The 26634-nt window shown below is 44.5% G+C and overlaps 1 long non-coding RNA gene across 2 annotated transcripts in view; it reads left to right on the top strand.

Annotated features, from left to right (window-relative positions):
- The window catches only part of LOC139827685 (uncharacterized), a 173274-nt gene that overhangs the window by 46735 nt on the left and 99905 nt on the right, over window positions 1-26634 (top strand). For both annotated transcript variants that reach the window (XR_011738603.1, XR_011738602.1), the window contains exon 3: window positions 17545-17640. This is a non-coding gene — a long non-coding RNA (uncharacterized lncRNA). The remainder of the gene's footprint in view (window positions 1-17544; window positions 17641-26634) is intronic.

Below are 26634 nucleotides of genomic sequence, written 5' to 3'. Positions count from 1 at the left end.
TGAATTTAAGCATAATCACTTTTCTTAACACGTGTCTCTCATTTGCAATCAAGGCAAAGACAGCAGGAGAAATCTCAGCCAGCTGCTCGCTTGCCCCAAGCCGGGCAGTTTTTAAATCGGTTGTGGTTTTGCTGAGGTCACTCTTTCAAGGCAGGAATGTCACGTGGAATGACTTGTGCCACAGCATGGTCTGAGATTTGGGTTAAAGAAACCTGTCATTTTATGTAGCAGTTCAAACATTCGTCTCAGTGGATGTTTCTTTCTACCCATCACTTTTCCTAGAGTAGGGATGTAGGGGTCCCTCTCTCCCGCTTTGTCTGTAATAATAGCTTACTCAGCAGAGAACAGAGCAGATGTAGGATGATGGGTGTAGGTAGTAACAGATGATCACCAGTTAGCTGGAGGAGAAAGGGTAGATCCTCTTGGTCAAGGCTTTACACTGAAATAGGAGAGACTGAATTAGACCTTACATTGGGTATGACCTCCCTCCCTCAGCGTGCCACTTAATTCTTCTCAGAAGGTGATGTTGGTCCTTCCCTTCTATTTTTGCATCTTAACCATGAGCGACTGGTGGCCACTGCTGCTGTGCCAGTGTCCTGCTCCTCATCCTGAAGGTCCCAGCCATGGCTGGAAGATGCCCCCATGGCTCGAGAGTTACCACCTCTCCTTTGGAGGGATCACCAAATGATTTATCATCATGCCATGTTCTTGCTTTGCCTCTTTTCTGTCTGCAGTTAGCAGCAGGATAGAAGCTTTCTCAGATGACTTATTTATTTGAAATGTTTTAGCGATTAATTATGTTGCTGAATTAATACGTAGTTCAGTTTTGCATGTGTATTCAAAGCAAAATACAGGTTGTCTTCAAAGCTGCGTGGAGCACATGGTATTTTTCTGTTTGGTTGGAGAATTATAACTCTTTCAAATAGTTTTCCATGGCCAATATGGAAACTAAAGCACGGAGTTTCAATTCTCTGTGAAAACACCTCACATTTATTTGAAATTTGCTTTTTGGTATCATTCCTGATCGTATGTTCTTGCCTTGGAATATTCAAGGGAAACAAGCAACAATAACGACACAGAATCGGCCGAAGCACGTGTGAAAATGTCAATGAATATTCCTAGGATGTATTTGCAGGGTTTCACCAACTTTGCTCGTGTCTGTTGTTAGTATTTCAAGAAGTGTTTTTTGCAGAACATGGGACCGAGAATTTTTAAAATGTTAGGATTCAAACTTTTTTTTTTTCCCCTAGATTTTGGAGTATTTACCACTCATTTCATATATCAGCAGTTATGTTCTCATTAAAGCCTCTACATAATGCTGATTGAACCCACTCCTGAAAATGAACATGACAGGAGGTGGGGTGGCTCTTTCCCATTGCTAATTCTCTACTAGGAAAAGTAAAAAAATCCTTTTTGAATCTTTCCAGTGCTACTAATGAGAGTTTCTTAACTATAGTATGTGCTAGAAACATAGGTGAACCTTGAAGGGAATGAAAATCACTTGTGTGGTCTCTGCTTCCACTTGTTTATGTGCTATTTGGTGAACCTGAGGTGTTTTGGGGCAGGAACTTGGAGATCCAGCATCCGCTGGGTCCAGGGGATTGTGGAAGGTGCAGTTTAAGTGAGAGACAGTCGGCCATGATGGATGGGAATGATGGGAACGGCCTATAGACAAATCTGTCCCCTGTGGAAGAGTGACAGGACTTAGGGTGGATTGATGCCAAGAGGAATGGTTTGCTGTAGGAAAGTGTGTGGGATGAGACTGGATTTAGCCAAGCAGAGGGAGCTGTGGGGACTTTGGGGTTCATTACATTAGGAAGAAGGAGATTGTGGTGAGTACATCAAGGTGATTGCATGGAGTGATGGGGAATGATTTTCCAAAAATGGTTGATGTTTTGCTGGCTTATTTGTGGATACAAAGCCAGATCTTTACACATTTTCAGAAGCGTGTTTTTTGTGATCATAGCCAGAAAGTAACTTGTTTTGTCCCCAAGGTGAGGAACGTAAGCAGCCCCATAATCTAGAAATGATCATGCTCCACAAAGCTTTAGCAGCTCTAGCACCTTCATCCTTGGATAAGTTGTTTTTCTTTTTTTTAATATACACTTGGAAACATTCCCTCCAGTTCCCTTACCATTTGCGATGAGCTTTCCTTTTCAGTGGAAGATATAAATTATATTTTTAACTGCAGAAGGGCCGCTCACCAGAGCCCAAACCTCTGGAGGAAGAGGCTCTGGTGGGAGCTCTGTGCTTTCTGCTGATCTTGGGGCGTGTGGCAGTGCTGGCCTTCACGCCTCCATGGCTTGGGGACTTGTTGGAGCAGAGCGTGACTCAAATTCCAATTCTCTCTGCCCGACTGAGATTTGGGATATTTTTCATAACACCCCCCACAAAGAAATACGCTATCTGGAGAACCTCTGCCAAATATCTTCATGGGACTTGAGGCTTGGGCTAGTTAGTGGCATCAAATGAAACAAAAGCACCTCCCTGACAATAGCTGAAGCCATTCCCATTGTGAGTGAAAATCATTTTTGAACGTGAAAATACACCAGCTGGGTCAAGTAACACTTACGAAAATTTCTCCGGCGTTACTTTGATATGCTTGGCAAAGGGGCTTTAATTTAATGGGACTCAGTTGAAAAGAACCAATCAAGGAACAGTGGAAAAGCTGAATGCCCAACATATAAACACCTGCAGTTGATACCAAACAATGCCATTGTTGGGGCTGTAATCAGCAGAGGGCTTCAAACAATGCCCGGCCCCAGGTAGATGACTAATGTCTAGCCTGTATCTGGGGACATAAATTACTGTTTACTAATCTGGTGGTTTCTTAGTCGTCCTCAAAAGACTCTTCAAAGCGGCACGCTAACGCTGGGTGCTTTCTTGCATTAAGTAAATGTTCTGCTTGTGATACATGTTGCTGGATGCAGAACTCAACTTGGCTGTAGCTGCGGTTCGCTGGGGTGATCTTGACCTGATCTTGAAGGGTTTGGAAGGCTAATCCATTCATTCCTATTCCAGGCATACACGGATTAGGCTGCTGTTGAAACAACTCACACCTTTGAAAATAGCAGCAAAACTGCAATCGGCTTTGCATGTGTCTTAAGTTTTCCGCCTGGCAGATGATCCTGGCCTTTGTGCCCTTCCTTTGCTGTGTTCCCCGAGGAGTGCAACTGTTCTGGTCACCCCCCAGGCGCTCTCGTCAGCTGGTAAATTCAGTAGCTGGAGGTTTCAGGCATGGCTTCTTCTCGATCTCTGATTTGGTTTTGCTGCAGAGTTTCAGTATGAGATGACCTGACAAATTACCTTGCATGTGGGCTTCAAGTGCAGTTTATTTTGGTTCAGCGTTTACTTTCTTTTGCAGATTTTGAAAGAAGTCTCAGAAAAAAAGGAGTCTGGTTGCTTTGAAATAGTCACTTCTGGTGTCTCCTTTCACTCCTGCTGGGTGATAACAGATGAGGCACTGGTGCAAGTGGAGCTGTGCTGATGAGTGTCAGCCGGGTTTTGTATACATCCCCATACATCCATGCAGATGTACCTATCCCTATACATACGTGCGTGTGTTCATCTGCGCTCAGCTCTGGGTGTCTGTACTTAGCTGATGAGCTCTGGTTAAGGGGTTGTTACTTTTCATGTTGGTGGATGCGTGTCCGGTGCTGCTGAGCTGGCAGTACTGGTGTGCTGGGGAGCGGGGTGCAGCCTGCACATGTGGGCGTCCCTTGGTTGTGCCTCTCACCAACCGTGAATGTCAGAGTCTCAGTAGGGCAGCACCTCAATTGCACTTAGATTTGGAAAGCTAAAAATACGGTTGTCCCACTAAAGTAGATCCGAATGGGGCTGTCTGAGTGTTCACATAGAAGTGAGACCAGCTGTCAACCCCCTGCATCTGCTAATATAGACACATATGCATTAATTTATGTGCATATAGAGCCATTACACATACCCGTTACATGCGCATGTGTACACGCACATTCACGTAATGCCAATCATATGTTGTTGCAAGGAAATGCATGTTACAGGGGAAAATTCCCAAGTGTTGCTGCTTTGGCTGGTGATGTTCTCCACCTAAACCAGTGAGCAGGTTGATTCTTGCCGCATGAATCAATAAGGCACAGGTTGGCACATCCCTCTCCCTCTCTATCACCAGCAGTGTCTGCGCAGTGACCTTTCATAATTAAAAAACTGGACAGCTTCCCCGTGCCCATTAACACAGTGCTGCATAAATCTGTCCAGCGGCCTCCAGCTTGTCCAGCTCCACCTCACAAATGGCTTTGGCTTTCTCTGAGGCTCAGTTGTTGCGTGTAGCAGAATGATGATCCCAGGTGCCCAGTGAAGATTCTGCTGGGTTTTTTTTCTGTTATGAGTGAAAAAGAGAGCTCTCAGGAGTCAAGGGCTTCCCTTCAATGTGTGTGGGACTTGACAAGCAAGGATGTCTCATGCATTCATACTGTTGGAAAGGGATTTGGGCTCCGAACTGGAAGGTTCTGTTAAACTTACATGGACTATTGGCCAACCCCCTTTCTAAAAGGGGGATGTGAGTAAACCCCTGCATTTGAATTGCTGGCAAAAGTGCTTTTTGCCATATTCCTGCTGTGGAATTGCATCTCACCAAGGAGACCTTGTCCACGGTCGCCGATGCTACAGGCTTGACCAGGGTGGATGCCCAGACCAGGGTGTCTTAGGGCATGAGTGGGGGGACTTCTCCACAGAACTGGCGATACAATTGCATTGGGAGCCGCTGAAGGCGAGCCCCAGCACGGTAATTACTTACTCGCATATTTACAACCCGCACGGCAAGGGCGCACTGGGCAGGCTGCCCACGCTGGCTGCGTATGGAACGCGAGCGGCCACCGAACACCGTCCCCCACCGTCCATCGGGCTCCCTGGGGCATTAAAACTATACGTGTTGGCTTAAGACTATAGTGGCGCATACGGCTCCCATCCTTCACGTGGGCTGCGTTACACTGACAAAGAGAAAGGCTTTCGGTATCGTCTCTGCCAGGCTGACCTTTAGAGTGTTTGCTTTTCAATCAGCTTTAAGAAGGCGAGCTTGAACTCCCCGGCGTGAGCGAGTTCAGCGCCGCGGTGCTCTCGCCCAAACATTTGCCAAGATAACGCCCGAAGTGACAAATAAACAGGAGTTTGTTTTTACAGGTGTAAAATCAACAGATCAAATGCTGACCCCGGCCGTGGTCGTGAAGCCGGCCTGCGTTGTGTTTGAAGAATACCACTGCATCATTTACACTTGCAAACCCTTTGTAATCTTAATCTCTTTGTTGCTTTTATGTTATACTGGCCCCCCAAGGTTAAAGAAAGAGATTTAGACCTTAAACACAAATCCAGCCTTCAAGCTCTGGAATTATCTTTGCCTTTAAATGCAACTGATCAATGCCCATTTCTTTTGAAAATAAAACCCTTTTGAACCTTGAAAGCCTTCCACTGTTGAGCTATGTCTAAGTGCCACATGGGGAAATGGGCAGAAAAAAGCCCATTTTTCCCTTAGTGCTTGCATTAGAGGTCCTGAAGTTCAGTCCAACGCAATCAATTTAATTGGCGCTAGCTCTAGTGACAAATTATACTGGTTTACACTCAAGTGTAGCACAGATTCCTCAAACGCTGGGAAAGAAGGGAGATACACTTCTTGGTCTCTACTTAAAGAGGGCAACAGTATTGGAAAAGGAGCACATTTAATTTATCACTGTCAGAGCAGGTGCAAAGTTTAATTCTAACTAAAAGCATTAAACAATTAACCCAGACAGTCAGGCCCTTCTGAAAATGCTCAGTTGCAGGGAACACATGGACCAGATTACCAATGGAAAAAGTCATGGCTTCTCTTTTATTTAAATGAATATATTCTACCACTTAAAAAAAAAAGAGAGAGAGAAGATGGAAAGAAAAAGAACTTTATAGCCCTCTGATAACTACTGAATAAAATCCAGGATAGGAAACTCCACCAAATAGCTGGCTCTTAAGTAACTCATTGATCTTTGATACTCTATGAATTAGGGAATCTATGCTTTATAACCTGCCCATATCAGCGCTCTGTAATGCATGTGCTTTTCAAAGTGCCTGGCTACTATTTTCTTCAGCAAGGTGATGCACTCCTTGGGCTGGTTTTTATCCCTTTGACAAGCTGAAAAAATGTGAAGGCTCTTTGCAAATTGGCACAGCTTGACCAGAAGAATTCACAACCTGAGGTTTTGATTTCAAATAGGAGATTCCTCCAAATTTGGATTGAAGAAAGACAGTAAATCTGTGCTTTAATCCTCCTTTAATAAGCAAAGTGAGGTCCCACTGCTACATGAGATGCTGCTTGTATTTAAACAAGTCATATGCCTTGGCAGGTAAAAATGGTGCGTTGGTTGAGGAGTGGTACAGGTGGTGCAGAATTTGGGGCTAAAAAGCATGTTCTGGAGGACAGCTGCAGAGTAACTCTCCTAGGCGGCAAATCTGAATTAGTTTTGAATCTGTGGATTAGGCATTTATTAAAAAAAAAAAAATCCATCTTTCCATGATTTTAAGAGCAGGAACCCTTCACGATGATCAAGTCTCTTGTGCAAAAGAAGCTCACGTGTATGGTGAAGAAGTAAACTCTACTGAAAAGTTAATGGGGGAAGAGCCTGAATCCACCCATAGCGTCTCTGGGCCTCCTCACCCTCTTCAAGAAGTGGGCAAAAATTCCTGTCATTTCTGGTGTATTTTGTGTTAGTCAAAATTTGAATAGCCGAGGCAATTTAGAAGTCTATCCTTTCTTCCCGAACCTTTATAAAATACGTGTCTGTGGAGGATAAATCGTTTCATTATATTCCATTATTTTGTGGATAACGTGCTGGCGATATCAAAACAATGAGAATAATAATATTGTTCCCACTCCAGTACCATCAGCAGATTCCCTCCCTCTCACCGTCATTTCAGCATCATTACCGTGTCTCATTGCTTAGACCTCAGGTAGCCAATTTTGAAGCAATTCATCCTCACAAGAAATGCCAAATGCCCGTGTCAGGCATTCAGGCTGCATTTTTCAAACTCCCAGGCACAAATCCATGCAGGCTGAAGGGTTTGGTTCCTTATGATATTGTGTAACTAGAGTCAATGTGCTTCAAATACATTAGTAATATAACTTTCCTTATATTCAAGACCTGCCAAACATACTATTGAGCAGAGGCTCATTTTCAGACACACGAGAACGACACAAATGGCTTGAAATTAGGTGGGATCTTTGCTTACACATCTGTGAATGGGAATTTAACTCTGAAATTTATAGAGAACTTATCCCCGGAGACCTAGAGCAGCGCAGAAATGAGATGCATGTGATTTTGGTGGACTTGGCGGCTCCCGCCGCGTGTCTGCATCCCTCGGCGGTTTGGGCACGGCGTGTTCAACAGAAACCGCTCGGAGGATCCCAGGGGTCCTCTCTCAAAAAGCGGAAAGGCAGAGGAAAATCTTTGAATTTACACGTCTTCCTCTGCATCCGGTGCCTGATAGGGGGTGTTGGGCTCTCTTGGGTATGAAATGCCTGTGCCCCATCAGAGGAGGCTCTACACATCTATAACATCTCCTGTTCCCAGACAGAAACCTGTGCGAGAGGCTGGTGGGTCTCAGAGAAGATGTAGTAGTGTCTGGAGGAAAGGCAGAGCTCAGGAGGCCCCAGCCCAAGGCTCTGAGACACATCAGCAATTTCACTCATCTTGCTCTGGGTCTTGAGGTGGCCTCATGAGTGTTTTGTTTTGTTTTTTTAACATGTTTTCTTGGAGAAGCTGGCTGGAAATCTCACGGGAAGAGGTTTGCTTGGCAATATATCCAATTATTTCTGGTTTCAGCTCATTTCTAGGTTGGAAGTAGCGCCAGACCAGCAGTTCCCACTGTGCCCTTGAGCGGGAGATCCTCATGCTCTTCAAACTTTGGCTACCCAGCTCACTCACAGGACTTTATGATGAGAAACCCAAAGCCCCTCAATGTCCAGTGAGGTCTTCCCAATGTCTCCGTGTGGATTTTGATGAGGTGGTGGGTGAGACTGGGACCAGTTTGGGCGCGGGTGCATCCTACATCGGGAGCTACTGAGTGTGTGGCTATGGCTGGGGGTTCCAGGGAGAAGGAAACACAAGGACATACAGGGAGACTTTGAGATATTTTCATATCTCTTCCTTTCTGCCTCCCAGAGACTTTAAAAATTGTTTTTATCCCTTAAAGTGTAAACCATTTATTACAAATACCAACACGAATTTCCTTGCAGCAGGATAAACACTCAGCTGTTCCACTTACTGGAGTGCTGCAACATAAACAAACACAAACCCCATGATTTTTGCAGCGAATTCTTCCTCTGGTAGGGAGTAGCAGTTCTGCGTTGTAATCAAGCCAGTGTTTACGCCTGCATCCGAACGACGCAATCGGAATGACAGGATCCCACATGTACTTTTATGTAGCGGAGAGATAAGGCGCCGGGAGGCAGAGGAAGGAATACAAATGATCCGCTCGATAACGGCAGCAGCTTTTTCTTTGTGTTTTGGGGTTGTAGGAGTGAGGGGCAAGACCAAAAAAAAAACCCTGGTTGTATCCTCATCTAAACCGTGAGACTTCTACTCTTGCCTCCATCGGTCTCCCCAAGGGCCAGATTGAACCCGAATGAGCCCAGTGGTGCTTTCCAAAAAACCAAAAAGACGATAAAAGGCATCGGCATGATACACTGGTTATTTTATATCAGTTTTGTGTGTTGGCCTGTCTGGGACTTCTTTTTAAGATTTTCCTTGCAATTGTGAGAATGAGCAACCGTTACAATTATGAACTTTAAATCCCTTCTAGTTGTAGGACTCTGGGAGCTGTGACTTTTAAGAAAAGCATCAAATTTCCAAGCCTTAGCTTCAAAATATAACAGCTGGTACAATCCAGTCCCCAAAATTATTCCTTCCTCCTTTGCTACGACTGGTATCTGGAAATGGGATGGATCAGGGAGAGCAGAGATTCCAGTTTAGAAGTAGCACTAAGATGCTCACAAGAAGGTTCTCCAGCTCCCATCATGGTTCTGCCGGAGCATCAAGCATGATGTGGTCCATAGCACACGTGCCCTATGGTAGCTCTGGTGTGCTTGTTATCTCTCATTTCAATTAAACCATCTGGGTTTGTTCTGGCTACACCACTGGAAGATTTGTTACATGTTATAGTGTTAAAATATAAACGTCTAAAGCTTTTGACTCTCAGTCATAACATGATAGTAGTAGCCAACTAATTTGGCTCAAGAGGAAAGTAATAATAGAATAACAGTCAAAATATTTTTCCTCTCTATACATTACAATGTAATATAAAAATTGAATTTAGTAAACTGGAAAAAACCCTCACCTTAAACTGTATCAAAATGGAAGTTTTTGACAATATCCCAAACAAATATTTTGAGGAGGTCAAATCCCAACTTTTTTTTTTTCTTTTCTCTGGGAGCCTCTCAAGCTCAGTTTCATGTGGAAATTTGGAATTTCTCTTGTAACAAGAGTCCTTTACTGATGTCAGTCAGACAACATGGGATGTCCCCTTCAGCCCTATAGTTGTGTGATCCCATTTTCAGTGGATTATGCTATTACCCGTGGGAGCAGCATGAGGCGACGAACTCTGCGGGCTTAACTGCACCTTGCCTTTTATCAAATATGGCCTTTTATATCAGTCTCACTTGTATCCCTTTTTGGTTAGTTGAAACATCTGCTTGAGTTGGTGCTATAGGAATGCGGCAATGTGGGTACAAACCCTCTGTGATGGGTTCTGTGTCCACTTGGGGAAGGTTTTTGGATCCTCAGCTGAGGCTGCTGTCCCTCAATCCTGCCCGTACCAGGCAGAACTGAACCTGTTCCTTGTCAGAATACTCATTTCGAGGCATTTTTGAAGGGACATGGATGTTGGAGACATCTTTACAGAAACAGGAATTTTTTGGTAGAAATGTGGGCACCACAAGACTCCAGCTTGATCTGTTTCCCCAGAATAAGTGGGTTTATCTCAACAAAGCAATTTCTGCATCTCAGTGAATAAGGTTACATTGCAAAACCATGCCCCTACTCTTGATGTTTGGGATGGTGATCACAGCAGGGGAAAGGCTGAGAAGTTTTCCATAAAATAATAATCTTCCTAAATCTGTGAAGAGAGCAGCAGAAAATGAACCTGTCAGTGTAAATGTGAGATGCTCTCCATTGAGCTTTAGCCAGTTCAGGCCACAAGTAGAGAAAATATTTAAGCGTGTCCTGAACTTCAGTGGTATTTGAATTAATACACGTAAAGTAAAGCAGTCGCTTCAGGGTTTCCTTTAAAATGGGTGTTATGGGGAGAAAATTAGGTTCCTCGATGCCAAGCCTGGATGTGTCCCTGGCCTTTTGTTTCAAGTCTCTGTTTGGCTTTCTCTGAAGAAGCCGGAGTGAAAAGGAAAAGCTGCTCGTGAAGGCGAGCGTGCTAATTCTGGCGAAGTGCGGCAGGGTTTTTGTTGATACGCTCTTTAAAAGCATGATCTGTTTTCTGCTTCTAGTTAAAGAGGGTAGTGGCAGTCTTTAGTGGCTGTGTCAATGCAGCCCGTGTTATTATGTACAGATGTGCCAGCTGCAAGTAGGCATTATCTCTTTGATAGTGCGAAGCACTTTACAGTGGGTCAGAGAAGTGCAGCTCTCAACCAATAGATCTAATTGCAATCCTTTTATGTTCTCGATGATTGCAGGTTTCTCCAGCACTATAAACAAATAGTAATCAACTAAACCTGTTACCTCTGAGCAGCGATGTCACGATATGAAATATTAACTGTTCCAAATACAGTAATGATGGTTTAAAACTGTATTTGTTCTTGAAGGTAAAAAATAAGGAAAAAAATCAGAAGCGCTAGCACTGGCAGCATGAAGAGCCCTCTGGCTCTCTTTCATCTAATGAAAAATTGTGTCTGTATACGACATGTTTTATGTGGTCAAATACAGTGTAAATATTGTGTACATCTTTTGCTATAGCAACAACATATTAACAGTACCACAAATAATCTCTGCCTCCGAATCTACATTTTTATGACACCGTTATGCTAATACAAGACAAACTTATATTTTGCTGTGCGTCTAATCCCCCCCAAATTAATCCATTTGTATTCCTATAATCCAGCCAACTCTTTTCTCACCTCAAGAAATATTAGGTGCAGGCCCCGAATGCGCGGCTGATGAGATGGAGCGGAGCTGAAAGCAGAGAGGGGTGTGATTTTGCCCGTTTTTTTTGCTATCTCAGAAAATTCTGGTGGAAGTTCTTTCAGCGCGTTTGGTTTACTGGGATTTTGGAGAGGGCCAAGAGAGGAATTATTTGGGGAGCGGCCTTCCTAAGTGCTTATACCAAGGTGTTTCTACTCTGTATTACCATGCTTGCAGTAAACTGGGTAGTTTTGGGTTTTGGTCGAGTCTGGTTAGGAAACGGGTCCCAGGGGCCAGATCCTGCCCATGCCATTGATGTGTGTAGACCGAAGCTTGGGCTGGCTAGTGGTAATTCTCCATTGGCCCAACCCCAACATGTACCTGAGTTACTTTAACGTGTTTTCTTTTAGTGTAGATGGCTGAGTTTGAAGGCTTGTGCATCAGCACAATGTAACTCACTGGTGTGGGTGGAGAGGGAGGTTTAGGGAGGCGATGGTACTTGGATGCACATGAGGTGTCCATGGGTTAGATATCAGCTCCTCAAATGCTGAAAGAGCCCATGGAAACAGCCTGAGCATCTTGAAGCATCGAAATGGGACTTTCCACGTAAATTGATCATGAAGAAGAGTTTATTAAATTTTTCACAGTTTGGGATTCAATCAAATCTGATCGATGCAGCTCTCATGCAAGGTGAACTTGTTGGTCGCTTCCACTGGAGGGTAAAAAATACTGAAGAGAAGCTGGGGCTGTACGTGCGGCACGCGTTTCCGCTCGCTCTCATGCTGATGCAAGGCAAAGTAATTAGCTTGAACGCTGGGGCTGCTCATTGTTAGTTATTTAGAGGCATAAATAACCCAACCGATGCCTTCCCACCACCACCCGCATCTGTCCGGCTCCCCTTTTGTCTGGGGGATCCTGGGCTGAGCCCCCAGTGCCTGGCCGAAGGGGGTCAGTGTTAGGCTGAGCTTTGTGCCTTCCTGTGCCCCCAGCTCCCACTCACCCATGGAGCGAGAGATGGAGACTGGGAATTAAAATGTCTTTAAAAAGAAAATAAGCTTTTGTATCAGCCAGCTGGCGAAAGGATAAAGGACTATGCTCACAAGATGCAATCAAAATTCAACAGTGTTTTATTAAACATGTAATATTATCAAACTAAACAAAAGAGCCCTCAATGGCTGGTAATACAATGCGATAGAATGTTTTTTTTTTCGTAGTGTCATTCATACAAAAGTATCATTGAACATTCCGCTCCCAGTGACGAGCTGCACATGCAAATACCAGCACACGTTGTGGGCTCCACAGCGAAGCGCAGTGCGTTCTGCAGGTAGATCGCAGACCATTCTGTTGATTTTCCAGATAACTCCTGCCAAAGCACGAGGAAAATAGGTGGATATAGAATTAACCAGCCAAAGGGGCCAAGTTTAACTGTCTGTTAAGGACCTTGATCTGTAAATGGTTTATTGCGTTTATTTCTCCAAGACAGCCCTGTTTGTTGACTTCTGTCCCGGTGCCTCCCCGGTTGATTTTTATATTTTGCTCTTGGTTTGCTTTTCTAGCGCCTAATAAAAGCTGGTTAATAGCAGATAAAATGCTGTGAACAAAACCGCATTGATGCATTGTTTAGATACACTCCTCTACTTTCATATTTAATTTTGCACCAGTAAAAAGACGTAGACTCCGAGCGAAGTCGTGGAGCTTGGATTGAGTCAGGGGGTTGTGGCCACAAAGCCACGTGTACCTGAAGGGTTTTGGAGACTCCTGTGGCACCAGAGAGCCCAGTGTGGTGGAAGGAGGATGCTGGAGACAGGCTCTGGGTGCTGGTGAGGTGGTCATACCGTGGTGTCCACACTGCGAGGCTGTGGGACGTGGTCTGGTAGGGCCAGCACTTTTGTCCCATGCTCTTAATCCCACCTTGATTGACAGAGACTGACAGAACTTGACAAGGCCCAACAAGGCCCTACAGAGCTTGACAGAGCCCGATGGAGTTCTACAAGTTCCGAAAGGGCCCAACAGGGTCTGACAGGACCCACCAGAGCCCGACAGTGCTTGATAAGGCCCAACAGGGCCCGACAGAGCGTGATAAGGCCCGAGAGAGCCCAACAGAGCACGACCATGCCTGAGACAGCCCAACAAGGCCCGAGAGGGCCCGACGGAGCCTGACAGGGCCTGACAAGGCCCAACAAGGCCCGGCAGAGCCCGACAGGGCCTGACAACTCCTGACAGGGCCTGACAAGCCCAAAGGACAGTTTCAAGTGCACAGCAATAGTGAATCGAGCCCTCCAATCAGTTATAATTATCTCCAAAGAACGATCAACAATTAAATTGCGTTATTAACTCGTGATCTCACTGGAAATATGTGCTGTCTTGCTTTTAAGTACCTGAGGTATATGTGTTCCCTTGACTATATTTACTCGGTGAATTTTGGTCCCATAAGGGACTGGCAACCGAACAATCTTTCAATTAAAAAGAGAGGGGAGAAGTGTGCCTGACCTCCATCAGCTCAGCAAAGCGACTTGGTTTAAAGGTGTTTGTGAAGAGGAGCCCGGGAGCAACTTGGCTGCAAAATCTTTTCTTCCCTGAAGAACCCCAAAGGCAGAGCAGCACAGAGGAAAAAAAAAATCAGTAAGAAGACCTAACCTTGTAACATACAGTTTTTTGCTAAAAATATATATTAATAATATATTATTGAGCGGGCATAGATGAAGAAGGCCAGGGAAAGCGTAAGCAATAAGAGTGTGAGCAAGGTCAGTGTTCCTTGCCCGAGGACAGCACAATCAATAAGATCTGGTCAATACCTGCTTTATTACTACACTACCACTCCAAGCAAAATCGTTTTTAAATTAAGAATATATTTTGCAAAACTGAATTAACGATATTGAATATTTTGCTCTTTGATATGACTAGCCTTCAAAATCAAATTATTAAATATGGAAAAAAGCATATTTGTTCAGCTAAGGATTTTCTTTTTGTCCCTGGAAAGGAAGTGGATGGTTTGTGATTCCCGCTTGCACCTGGACGTTAAATTGTGATGGGTCCTTCCCCTGAATGGCAAAATGCAAAGATATTTGGTTTTCTTTCCAAAAGACACCTTTTTGCTTTGGAGATGAGATGCTGATGGAGAAAGCTGAGTGTGTAAAATGGAGACCAGCAGGAAACTTCTGCAGAAATTCAGATTCTTGGCTCTCTGCGGTTTGGTGTGTGGAGGATCCAGCCCACCCTAAAAATGCTCATTTTCTGTGAGCCATCCCCACCTTTTCTCCTGCCCTCCCGGGCTTCCCAGCCGATGCGCTAGGTACGTATATTGATGGTGTTAATTTGGAGCTGCTGGGAAGGTGCTGGAGGCAGGTCGCTCAGCCAGGCAATATCAAAGGGCGAGACAGGAGCCGTCCCCGCTCCCCGAGGCAGCTCTGCTGGATCCTGCCAGCTCCCCCTGCCTTGTGCTCAAAAGTTTAGAGCCTCAAGTAACTCAAGGAAATCTCGTTTCGTTGCGTTAAAATGATTACATGGGTTTAAGCTGGCCATTTATCACGCTGAATTTTGTTTCCTTTGGAGGGAAGGGAAGAGAAGCTCTTTTACTTAGCTGTATCGGTATTTGGAAGGCTTAGCTTTGGTGGCCTCGGTGTGGGCTTTGCGAGGAGATTGTCTTCCTGAAACAGCCGGTCAGTCACGCGATGGAAACCGCAGTGGTATGAGAGGAAGGGTGGTGGGTGCCCTATGTGAAGCCGCTGGATTTGGAGCTTCAATTAGCACTTGTTGGGCTGGGAATCTCAATCTAGTGTCCAGACGTGTGGCTCGAGCCCAGGAGGATGGTGTGGGCAGGGTGGGGGCGTTTCTTTGTGCAGGAAAACATTGGTTGTAGCCGATTGCCACCCCCTTCTCCTGTAGCAGGGTCTTGGAGACAATGATTCTCTCTTGTCACCTTCCCCAGATCCTTCCAGCATCCCGCTGGTGTTTGCTGCGCGCTCGCTTGTCGACATTTGTTTTGTAGCAGTTACCAGCCTCCGGTTTCAGGTGGGACGTGAGAGATGGTGATCTCTGAAATCAAGAGATATTGAAAAGGCTCAGGCCTGTAGGGCTGGCTTATTTTCTTAAAGTTTCACTCTTTTATTGTTTGCTGCTTGATCCCTTTGCCTAATCCTTCTCAAAACATCAGACACTATTCACCCAGGGCAGGTGGGGAGGTTACTCTATAAAATATGTCCTGGTTGTTTGAGCACCAAGGGGTAGCTGGATGCTTGGGTTAAAAAGAAATCTCCCTTGCAGATTTGGAGGAGTGGGTGGAGGATCCCTAAAAGTCATGCATTAAAACCTTGGTCTTGGGATGGTTTAATTATTAATATACCTGCTTCAGTGTTCTTTGTAGACAGAACCAATATCTCTGGTTTTTGCTTTTGTTCTTTTTTCTTGTATAAATATCTCAGACGTGCAGCAAGTATGTACTAAAACAAGTCCTAATGACATCTTTATTGGCAGTACAGGGGAAGCCAACATATTAAGTAATTCAGAGGAAAAAAATCTTTATCCTCTTCTCACTTCGCCTCCAGTGCACTCCCTTTGGAAAAATCAAAAACTTTAATCCAGAGTGATCTCTGACATCCCTGACCCAACTGTTATGTTGGGACAAAGTTCATTTCTTTACTGCTGGATCTGTGCTGCATGCTCAGGGGTTCCCTGGCACGTGGGCTGTGTTGGAGGGGATGGACAGCTTATCCAGCTCTCTGTCCCTCCTGCTTCGGAAAGCAAATGTAATAACCTCGGAAACACAACTTGACCTCGCTAGGTATATTTAAAGAAAGATATCGAAGGTTGAACGGAGATTTGGTGGGATGTGAAGACAGCTGAACCCTCGGAACAGAGGGAGAGGAGGGAGGAGTGTTATACAAAAAGAGTTAATGGTAAAAAATAAAAGGAAGGAGTTGTGAAATGCCTGTTTTTTGTTGGGTTGGTGTCACTGTCTCTGTCATGCTGCCTTCAGCAAGTGTCTGCTGGCCTTGGCCATCGTTCCCCAGCCCCAGCAAGGCTCTGCCCATGCGTGACCTGCACAGCAAAGCTCCTGCAAGCACCGAGAGGGCAGAGAGGGAGAACCCTAAGACTTTAAATAAACTTGATGCTAAGTCAAAACCCAAACAAACTGAGGCGGGGGAAGAGGGAGATAAGCAAATAGCCTTGTTCACCCTTACATATATATTATACCTGGCAGCTAATGGCAGCAGCAAACTAGTTAGTGCAGAGAGTACAAAAAACCCCTGTATATCTCTTCCCAAAGCACTTGACCTGCTGGTAGGTGGTGGAGGGCAGCCGCTTGCCCCAGGGGAAAAAATACCCCCCGTGCTCCCGGTGTTGTTCTATTATTTCTTTGCACACATCTGCATGTCTGGGAAGGGTCTGGGCAAAAACCAATGAGTGGCACAAAGAACCTGCTTTATCTGCAGGCATCCTTGAGCTGTTGGGGAGGGCACGCCGCGACACTCGCCCGGCAGGACACCTGCCATCTTTAAGGCCCAATTAGTCTTTTCAGAAGGATGACGTCGGAGGGAGAGAAACTTGACCTTCTGGGACCAGTAGAAAAAAAATTATCAAATTCTTCGCTTTTATTGGCTTTGGTTGAAGCTGGGGGGAGGTGGCTTCCTCCACGGTGTGGGGCAGAGGGCTCTGCTGATGGCGGCGACCCGTTGTGTTTGCGAGTCAGCGCAGGTGCGAGCGGCGAGCGAGCAGGTGTTTGTGCAGAGGCGACCTCGAGTTGCTGACCTGCTCTTTCCTCCTGACTCATCTTTCCTCAGAAAAAGGGCTGGTTTTGGGCTCTGGCGTGCCTGGCAAGCTTTCTCCGCGTGTAAAAGTAATGTTATTTAGAGACCTCTGTTAAGCGTTTCTCTTGCAAGATGCTTTTTGATAGTTTACCTGCAGAGAGGATGCTGCCTGAGCTGTTTTGAAAGTTTGCTTCTGCTGAGGTTTTGCATCCATAAATAGAGTTTGCTCCTTTAAAGAGGTGAAAACGAGCTACTTTGTGTTTGGAAAAAGGGATAGTTGGTGCATGTTTTCTCTGGGGAGGAGTCTGGGTCTGTTTGTGAGCAGGCTAATACAAACCCATTTGGAACAGAGGGGTGTGCTGGGTGTGCTGCTGGGCTCTCTTAGGCGAAGCTTTCTGGGAAACTTAAGCATATTGTAGTTTTCTGTTAGTGTTAATAACCTCTTAATCACAGTGGGGAATCAACATTTGCCACCACATACATGTGCCCAGGTGTACATGTGTGTATCACACAGATTTCCCAGGCTACTGGTCTGGTCTATCTTAAGCCTCACCTGGCAGTTAAACTCCTGCTTAATTCCGTGTGGCTGAGAATTAAGGCTTGTGCTTACTTGAGAAGACGTTCCCAAAACCTCCTGCATTGTGCTCATGTCATCTCTTTGACTTTTGTAGGTATGAACTCTGCCATGTGCGCTGAATGCCAACAGAGGGATCAGAAACAAAGGCAAAAGCTGAGCAGAAAGACGCGGAGTTGCAAAGAGGCTTCTGGTGAGTTACCGCAGCGTGAGCTCTCGCGTTAATTAACATCCTCGTTAATGAGCTGGGATAAGGAAAAGACTTGCAGATGATATCAAATAGGGAGGAGCTGTAAATACGGAATGATACAGGGAGAACTGAAAGATGAGAAACATGAGTTAAATGACAATAAGAGATTTAGCGTGGAAAAATCTCGCAGCCACTAGAATATAGTTGGAGGCTCCAGTGAAGCCTTGAGATCTTCCTGGGGTGATGGGAGTTTGCATGGAGATTTGGCAGCAAAAAAAGGGGCCAAACATGTTGAGACTGTGTGCGGATGGTGTTGGGAGCTGAAGGGGCTGGTTGATGAAGAAAAGATGTGAGTGCAGTGTGACTGGGGAGTGCAAAGAGGGAAAGAAACTGAGGGTAAATTATAGAGAACTGGATGAAACTACCAAATATTGAGAAGAAAATGCCCTGATGGAGGGATGCCTGAGGTTGCTGAGTTGTTGCTGGGATGAAGTGGTGGAGGTTCCCTTGCTTTGTACACTCTCTGAAGCTCAGGAGGGACACTTTGATCACCCGTCCTGATTTTGTGTGTGGGCCATAGGGTTTCATTCATTTACTCTTGAACTGAGCCCAATGACTTGAGTTTGACTAAACTGTAACTGGGGAACATTTAAAACCAGACTGGGTGATCTGCTGAGAAATGAACTGTAGGGCAACAGCCTCGTGTCGGCAGGGAGGTGAGTTAGGTTATCTCTGGGGTCTTTTCAGACTCTGTCTTTGCAAGACAGGATAAAATGTGAATGTGGAGGTTGAATGGTGGCATCTAAACCCACACGGGACCAACCCTCTGGTATCATGGGCTCCGTCAACTCCAAATGGACCTGAAGACCAACACTTGTGTAGTGTGGTTTATACTGCTGAGGTTTATACTTTGCTTGGAGGGAGACCACTGCTCAGTACCTGTGTCTGTCCATCAAATTGTAGAACTTATCTGTAGTAAAGTGGTGCGTGGACATCTGCATCAGGCAGTGCCAGGAGAAAACCTCTTTGTACGAGTACGTTCGAGGTGTGTGTACGAGTACAGGCGGTGGGAAGGATCGCAGAGGGAGTCTGGGGAAAGTTTGGGCTGCATTATCATTCCTGTCAGTGCACGGAGAGACTTAGCTTCAAAATCCCACTGCTAAACAAGTGTATCTCTGCCTGAATTAGTTGCGGCTTGCTTTTCTTCCCGTCTTTGAAGAGCTGTTCTGTGGGTGATGCTGAGTTACAGTGCGTTACCTTCCACAGATAAAGGGAAGAGATTCAGGGGGAAAAACACTTCACAAAACAAAATATTCTAAATAAACTGTAATTGGAGCAATTTAGCAACGAGGATGTTTTTTGTACACGTGTGAGCACGCTGGCACACACACACATAGATGTTCTGGAGACAAGAAAGGGTCAGGTCTGGACTCTGAAAAAGAGTTTTCCACTGATTCCTAATGACTTAAGACAGATCCAAGCAACACCAGCTGGAACCAGACAACTTTGGCTCCAGAATTAGTGTAGATAATTTATCAGAGCAGTGCTTGAATAATAAGACTATCACGGCTTTATTACATCAGCCAGTGTCATAACCAGATAGAAGAAGTTTAGTATTAACAAGAGGAGCTGCCTTGAGTAAGCGTGTGTGTGAGAGAGACCATTCTCATTTTTAAAGTCTGTGTGTACTAAAATGTCAGTGTCTTGACCTCGGGGAAAGGAGTTTTTTAAAAAAAAATACAAATACAAAGGTAAATAGTCTCTCCGAAAGGTTTATTTAATCTGTTTCTCTTCCTGCCCTGATTTTTCTTAATGTATTTAAAACTCAATATTTACTCTAGCAAAACAAAAATCTATAAAATAGTTTTTGTAGGCTCCTAAATAAGTAGTAGCAGCTCAGCCGGAGCCAGCCAGTAAGTGCTGCGAAATATGCATTGTAGAGACATTTGAAGTTGTCCCCAGTGGACAATTTGCACCGTTCAGTGTTAAAAGACTCTATTTCAGTGCTGCAGAAAGCCCCCCAGACCCCCTGACTACGCAAGGCGAGTTTACAGATGACGGACTCTGCTCAGCCGCCTTCTCGTTGCAGGGCTCAAATGGCTGGCAGGGTTAAAATTCTCAGGAAAACCTTGCAAGATTTTATGGCAGAATAAATTCTGTTTTGAAGGCTAAATATTACTGGCTTGGCCAAGGGGAGAGTTGGGGAGCCTTGGCTGGGGTGGCTGTGTCTGCGACGGGGAGGGACGTTTGGAAATGGGGATTTCTACCAAATATTGAGCCGGCGCTGGGAATTGAAAATGAGAGAAAGCCGTGCGGGCAGGTGATGTTACAGGCTGGTTAAGAACCCTCTGCCCTGCTAATTGCTCGGCTTTAGAAATGTCTCTGGCAGGAGGTGTTTATACTCAATTTACCGCAGTATTGAGTTCTTTCTCCTGGAATTTGGCTTTGGTTTCTTCCCCTGTGAAGTCTGGGGAGGAAATGGGGGGATTACACTAATTTTCACTGGGGATGCACTTTGTGTCTTGGTGTCCATCTGTCCATCACTCCTCCGGAGTCCAAACACCGTGTTCTGGGTGCTCTCTGCCACCTGGGACACCCCCTCCAGCCATAGCTCCTGGGTCCAAATCACTTTTGGGATAAAACCAGAATGATTTTAGCTCTTCAGGTTAAAACAGACTTTGTCATACTCCCCATGTCCTACCACTTGCAATAGTGTGGGAAATAATTTTTCTGTTTCTTTATTCTCTTTGAATCATCTTAATTCATTTATCAACATCTTCCTGATGTTTTGTGGTCGTTTTAAGGATGGAGAGGTTTATGTGTTTGCTTGGCTTAGGGTTTAAGCTTAGAGTTTTTGCCCTGAGAGGTTTGTTTGCTTGGTTAGGGTTTTGGTTGAAGGTTGGGGTGGGTTTGCGGGTTTTTATTTCTTCCTTTATTTATTTCATTTTTTTTCTCCGATTGAGAAATTGCAAGTAGGCTTCTGACACTCTGAAGAATACCTGTAGCCTCCTGTTGTGCGTAGAGAAATGTGCTGAATTCAAAGAAGCTCCTTAGACCATCTCTTTTGCTGGAGTTTACACAGGATTCCCCATTACCATTCAGGGAGTGAACAATGTACAGAGTTTTTTTTGCCCTCTCTTTTCAAGAAAAAGACTCTGAGCAGTATCTGAGCTTTTTTGGCAGCTAGTTAGAAACAGCCCTGCAGGGGGACGGAGGTACGAACATAGGAATAAACTCCAACTTGTATTTTCATTCTTTTAATTTTGAAATGGTGAGTTATTTCCTGCAGGCAGGAGGGTGGACACTGCCTCCAGCACCTCGTTTGCTGGAGAGAATTGAGAGCATTTGGTTTTATCAGCCGCTGGCATGGTAATGAGCCTATTTCTATTGAAATTGGCTCATTACTATTCATTTTTGCTGGCTCTCGACCAACTCATGAACCGCTTTTTGATTTTCAGGGGAGGAAAAAAAAATAATAATAAATGTAGGGAGTTGGTCCCATCCACTGATAGAAGAGACAACGCGAGGACGTGCTGGGGGAGCGTGGCGTGGTCCTGACCCCTGTCACCGCTGTTGTCATGGGGTCCCCTCCACCTCCTGGGCCCCGTGGTCCCTTCTGGTGGTGCCCAAAAGTGGGCTGGGGGTTGTGAAGGGGACACAAAGAGTCTGATAAGGGCTGGTTCCATCAACACGTGACGCGACCAAACGAGAAGCTGGGTTTTGAGAGGGGATGGGTCCATGTGGGCATCAAACAGCCAGGAGAGCAACCCCTAAAATAATCCTATGTGCTACGTGCTTTGGTGGGCTGGTAGGTTCTGTTTGGGGGGCTTTTGGCAACTTGTCAAATTGTATTATTCAAGTGTATATAGTGACATTTAAAGAGTTGGGTTTTGGTTTTTTTTCTGATTTTGAGCAACGTGTAAGTTCTCTCTCCCTCACACAAGCACGTGCGCTCACACACGCATCTCTGGAAAATGGTTTAGCACCAGTGAAAATCAAAACTCAGCCCTTTGAATGTCTGTCTGAGAAATATCTTTCCTTAAAACAACTGAGCGTGTATTAATTATACATGAATGTAATCTTATCCCTGTTTCAAAAAACACAGCCAGGCTCTGCCACCTGTACTCACATGTGGCTAAAATGCCATTAAACTATTTTGGTTTATGAAGATAATGAGATTTCTTGTGCAGATAAGGAACCACTTGATTTGGTGGCATCTTCTTCTAGATGCCTGGCATGACATTGGCAGCAGCACCGTTTTTGGGTGGGCTGTGTAAACCCTTGCTGAAAAGAGCTTTCCAACAAAGCACCCAGACATCATTAACTGCTTTATCAAATCCCACCCCTGGTGGGAGAGAGAATTTTTTGGCAGAGAAGCACCAAACTTTATTTCTATATGAGTTTAGTCTCTTTCATGTATTTTTTCCAAGATAGTTTCCCTTCAATTTAAGAAATGAGATAAAAATGCTAATAGCTGGCAATTGAATCGTCTGTATTTAATACTGTTAGCTATGTCTTTCTACGGTGCATAAGAAAGGAGAACATTTATTTTCTTCTATAATTTGAAAAATAAAAGTCAAATTGACTACTTTTTAAGTACCAGAAGCTGGAAAAATGATAGGCAGATGATGACTCGTATAAAGCAAATGTTGTCCCTCCAGGTAAGTACCGAATCGCGGGCTACAAAATATTCACAACAATCGCTGATACATCTTCAAACTTGTGCTGTTTTTCATTTCATTATAATAAAATAAACTGGCTGATTTTGTAGAAGAACTCGCAGGGGTTTTTTATGTTCTATTTCTTTTTCTACCGGACTGAAAGCGTATCTCGTTCAGAGCAAAAAAGAGCCTTCAAAGTTTGGATTCAAGTTGTTGCAGACTTTTGGAATTATTAACGGTGCTGTTACAGGCACTGGTGGAGGAAAAGGCAACTTGCAGCACATGTGGGGGAACTTTCAAAGTCCTTTGAGGAACCAGTTTTAGGTTTTCCTTTTTTTCCATCTTTGCTGGAGGAGCTGGCACGTTCTCAAAAGACTCGATTCGTGTTTTTATCCCTTTGGCCCAGCAGATCAGGCTGGTCCAGACACTACCGGAGATGAGACCTCAACGCAATCTTGTAAAAGCTTTCATCAACTTTTGTTGGGTCGTAACGAATTAAAACAGCCTGACCTGGCTTCTCATCCGAGCGTCTCCGGTCAAGTGTATCTACTTCTGTTTGTTTATTTTCAGAACTTTAAATACTCAGCTTTATTTTGGTTGCAGTAAACTGGCCAGAAGTGATCCGTTATCGTAGTCTGATGGGAAATCACACGCCTGACAGATGTTTGTCTTTGTTCATTATGTAGCTGGAGTTTATTTAGATTTTCATCGGAAAGATTTCACATTAGCAAACAGGAAAAAAAGGTCCCAAATTCAAATCGTCGTTTTCTTATATGGTATGGATCATCTGGCCAAGCTAGCTGGTCTGTTTGTCTTTGGCAAAGACCCATGATGCTATTTCAGGGATCTAGAACAGCTGAACAACTGTTTTAAATAGACCAGTTGATGTAGTTGTATCTCACATCTTTCTGTGATTCCCCAGCATGGAGAACAGACGATATGATGTAGAAGCTTGCGATGTTGGGTAAAACTGGGTTACATGGGATTGGGAGCATATCCAGATCCAGCTGACTGGCCCTGGCAAAATGAGTGTGTAAGATGTAGGGCAGCCGTGAAGCCAAAACAGTGTTGGTCCAGGGTTTGAAGAAGCAAGCAAATGGCCTTTAGGAGGAGACAGTCAGGAAAATGCGATGTCCAGAGAGAAATTAGAACATTTCTACCATCAGAGGTAGCAGAAGAACCCATGAATCCTGGGTGTTGCCGAGGATGTGAAGAAATGATGAGGCGCGGTGATTTTTTTCATCACATCATTTTGGTGTAGACCTTTTGGTACCATGCACATATATTATTAATAGTATCCTTCTACGCCTTCTGTCTAATTCCTTAGCTCCGCTTTAATTCACAGCAACATTTGTCCTGGCAACAAGCTCCTTTAGCATTACCTTCTTAGTTGAAAGGATCTTTGCTTCTCTGAGCAGAAAGAAGCAGCCACTTAGGCTCAGTACTAGACCAGGCTGAAGAGCTGTGTGTTGGCTGCCTGGGCTTCAGGGACAATGAAAGGAAAATCACTTTGGGTGCTTTGAGGAGCTTGTAGTCTGCATAAATTATACAGATAAAGAGTAATGCTGGTTTTACTGGGGGAGAGATTTGCCCAGACTGACACCTGAGCTTTCAGGGTGCGTGGAATCCACCTTCCAAAGGGAGTTGAGGTGGTTTAATCTAGAATATGGAATTAGCCTCCAGTGGCACCAAAGCCAAATTCTCTTCAGGAACAGAGAATTTCCAGTATCTGGTGGCTCTGGGCCAGACGGACCCAGGGAGGAGCAAAGGGAAACATTATGCATGTAATCGAACTGCATCGGAATTGCTTGAAATGGTCTGAGAGGGCGTGTGTAGAAAGGATGGGATGACATGGCGAAGAAAAACTTATGTTGAATGTTACAACCTCCTAGCAGAAAGATACGTTAGACTGAGGAGGAATATCCCGAGGGAAACGGTGGAAGCCCCATTGCTTGGATAATTTCTAATTAAACTAGACAAAGCACTTGAGAATATATTGTAAGGGAAAATCCTGTAATGGCAGCAGGCTGGACAGGGTGACCCTATAGGTCTTTTTCATTTCTAATTTCTATGATTCACTAATGATTAAGTAATTCACAGATAAACTAAACATCCGCATTGCTGGGTCTTATCCGAAACTCACCTCACCTATCAACCTTTTCAAATTTACCAATTAATAGTTAATTAGTTAATGTTTGTAAAGTGCTTTGAAGATGAAAAGTGCTAAGTGCTAAGTATTATTACAGAAATAGGGATAGATAAACTCATTTTACTTAATTTTGAACCCACTCAAACACTCATGGAGGGCTCAGAATTCAGATTCAGGCTTGAGCGTTATTGGGTTTGCCTGCCTTGTAGAGGGACGTTCTGTGCGGTGGTTACGCCGTGATTAAAATACAGTTATAATTTTGATAATGCACTTATCACACATTTCTATATATGGTGCAGCAGTCATAATCCTGATAAAATGTGCATGCAAAGCTATTGTCCCTGTCCTTACATGAGCTGCCGTGCACAATACAAGCACTTTGCTTTGTAAGGAAGCGCAAGTGGCACAGAGAATATGAAAACTGTTTTCCGTAGGGGCTCTTACCTTTCTGGTTTATGTTGATTTTTGGAGTATATGTAATAGCATCAAATGCACGAGTTAATATTCAGGAAGGAACCCAAATTATTGTATTTTGAGTCTCAGTGTTGCCTTAACTGGGTCCACATTGCTTTTCCATTGCCTTTTGCAGGAGGGTTCCTGCCCTGTCCCTGCCAATTTGGGTATTCCTAGGAAATAATTTTCAGGCTTTCAAACACACGTTTGTTAATCAATATCTTAAACTCATTTGTAACAGAGCAAATAAAGCAGTTTCAGGTGGAGCTCACTAATGTCAGGGCATCCAGTCTGAGAGCACAATAATGATGCGGGGAAATAATACCATGTGGTTTGGTGTAGGTTTACTCATTACAGTGCTTGAATGATAAAGCTTAGGTGTCGAATCCTCAAACGAATAATCACAGTGAATGAGTAATTTCTAGGTTAAAATGTGTTGAATCAAAGCATCCAGTGAGTAACTGGAAAAGGCACGTGAGAAATGGGGCTCCCCCAGTCTTCTGGACGCGTTAAAAATACGAAGCGACAGCGAAATATATTTTAATAGGCATATCAAACAGGTGACATAGCATGGAAATTAAAAACAAATACATACATATATATATATAGTTTGGGCCTGGAAGACAAATCCAGGGCCCTGAAGGCTTCTTGATGCAACTTCACTATTATCATAAGGCTTTGGGACATGTTCTTGAGAAAGGCACGGGAAGGTTATGGCGAGTGGGATCAATTTGAGCTGGATTTATAAATGGTAGATCACACTAGAGGAAGCTGACATGCCTCCTTGGTAAAAAAGAATCCTCGGACAAAGGGAATGCGGGAGATCTGATAAAGTGGCACATGGGAAACATCTGGTTAAGCGGGAAGAGCCGGAGGTTGGTGTGAGAGTGGTGAGGAATGGCGAAAAGGGGAGACGGCGACGGGCTGCGAAAGGGGAAGCACAGGGCAGGAAGAAGGGCTCATTAGCAGAGTTCGTCAAGGATCAGTCTGACTCATCTTATTTAACATTTTCATTAATGACCTTGGAGCATAAATTAGGTGTGCGCTAATGAAATGCTGGAGTTGACAAAGTTTGGAGACGTTGCCAGTGAAAAAGGAGAACGTGAATGCGCAGGAAAGAAAGCGGGTGGCCTTGGGGGTTGGAATGGGAGTCATGAAATGCAATTTAATAAGAAAAAGCACCAGGACACACACGTAGGAAATAAGAAGAACTTCTGTCGAGATGTGACTTCACTGGTAGCAGTAGACAGGGATGAAGGGATGGCTCTCAGCCATCAGAGAAACAGCAGAAAGGTCCCTAAGATGCGTCAGGTGCAATATTATAACAGAGATAGGAAGATGAATTTAAACTGGAGTAGTGCAGGGAAGCACTGGTGGGATGAAAGAGGACTGGGAAAATTTGTGTTATGAGAGAAGACAAAAGGAGATTTAGCATTTCAAAATGGAGGCAGAGAAGGGGTGGATTGCTGTCGATAAATGCATTGGGACAGTTTCTAAGTGCAAGTGCAATGTTGACATAAAAGTAATCGGCTATAACCTGGTCTTGATGGAATATAGGTATGAAACTGGAAAAAGATTCCTGGCTATCGGATGGAGGAGTTTCTGGAAAAGGCTTCCAGTAGGAGTAATGGGGACAAGAACTGTAGCGTGTTCAGAGATAACGTTAGATCAGCGTGTGGAAGGGATATTATCATTTACGTGATAGTTAGGAAACGAGCTCGATAACCTCGGCAT

Source organism: Patagioenas fasciata, chromosome 3, assembly GCF_037038585.1.
Source record: "Patagioenas fasciata isolate bPatFas1 chromosome 3, bPatFas1.hap1, whole genome shotgun sequence".
NCBI lineage: Eukaryota > Metazoa > Chordata > Aves > Columbiformes > Columbidae > Patagioenas > Patagioenas fasciata.
Note: the sequence above shows the minus strand (reverse complement) of the source record. Positions and strands in the feature narration are given on the sequence as shown.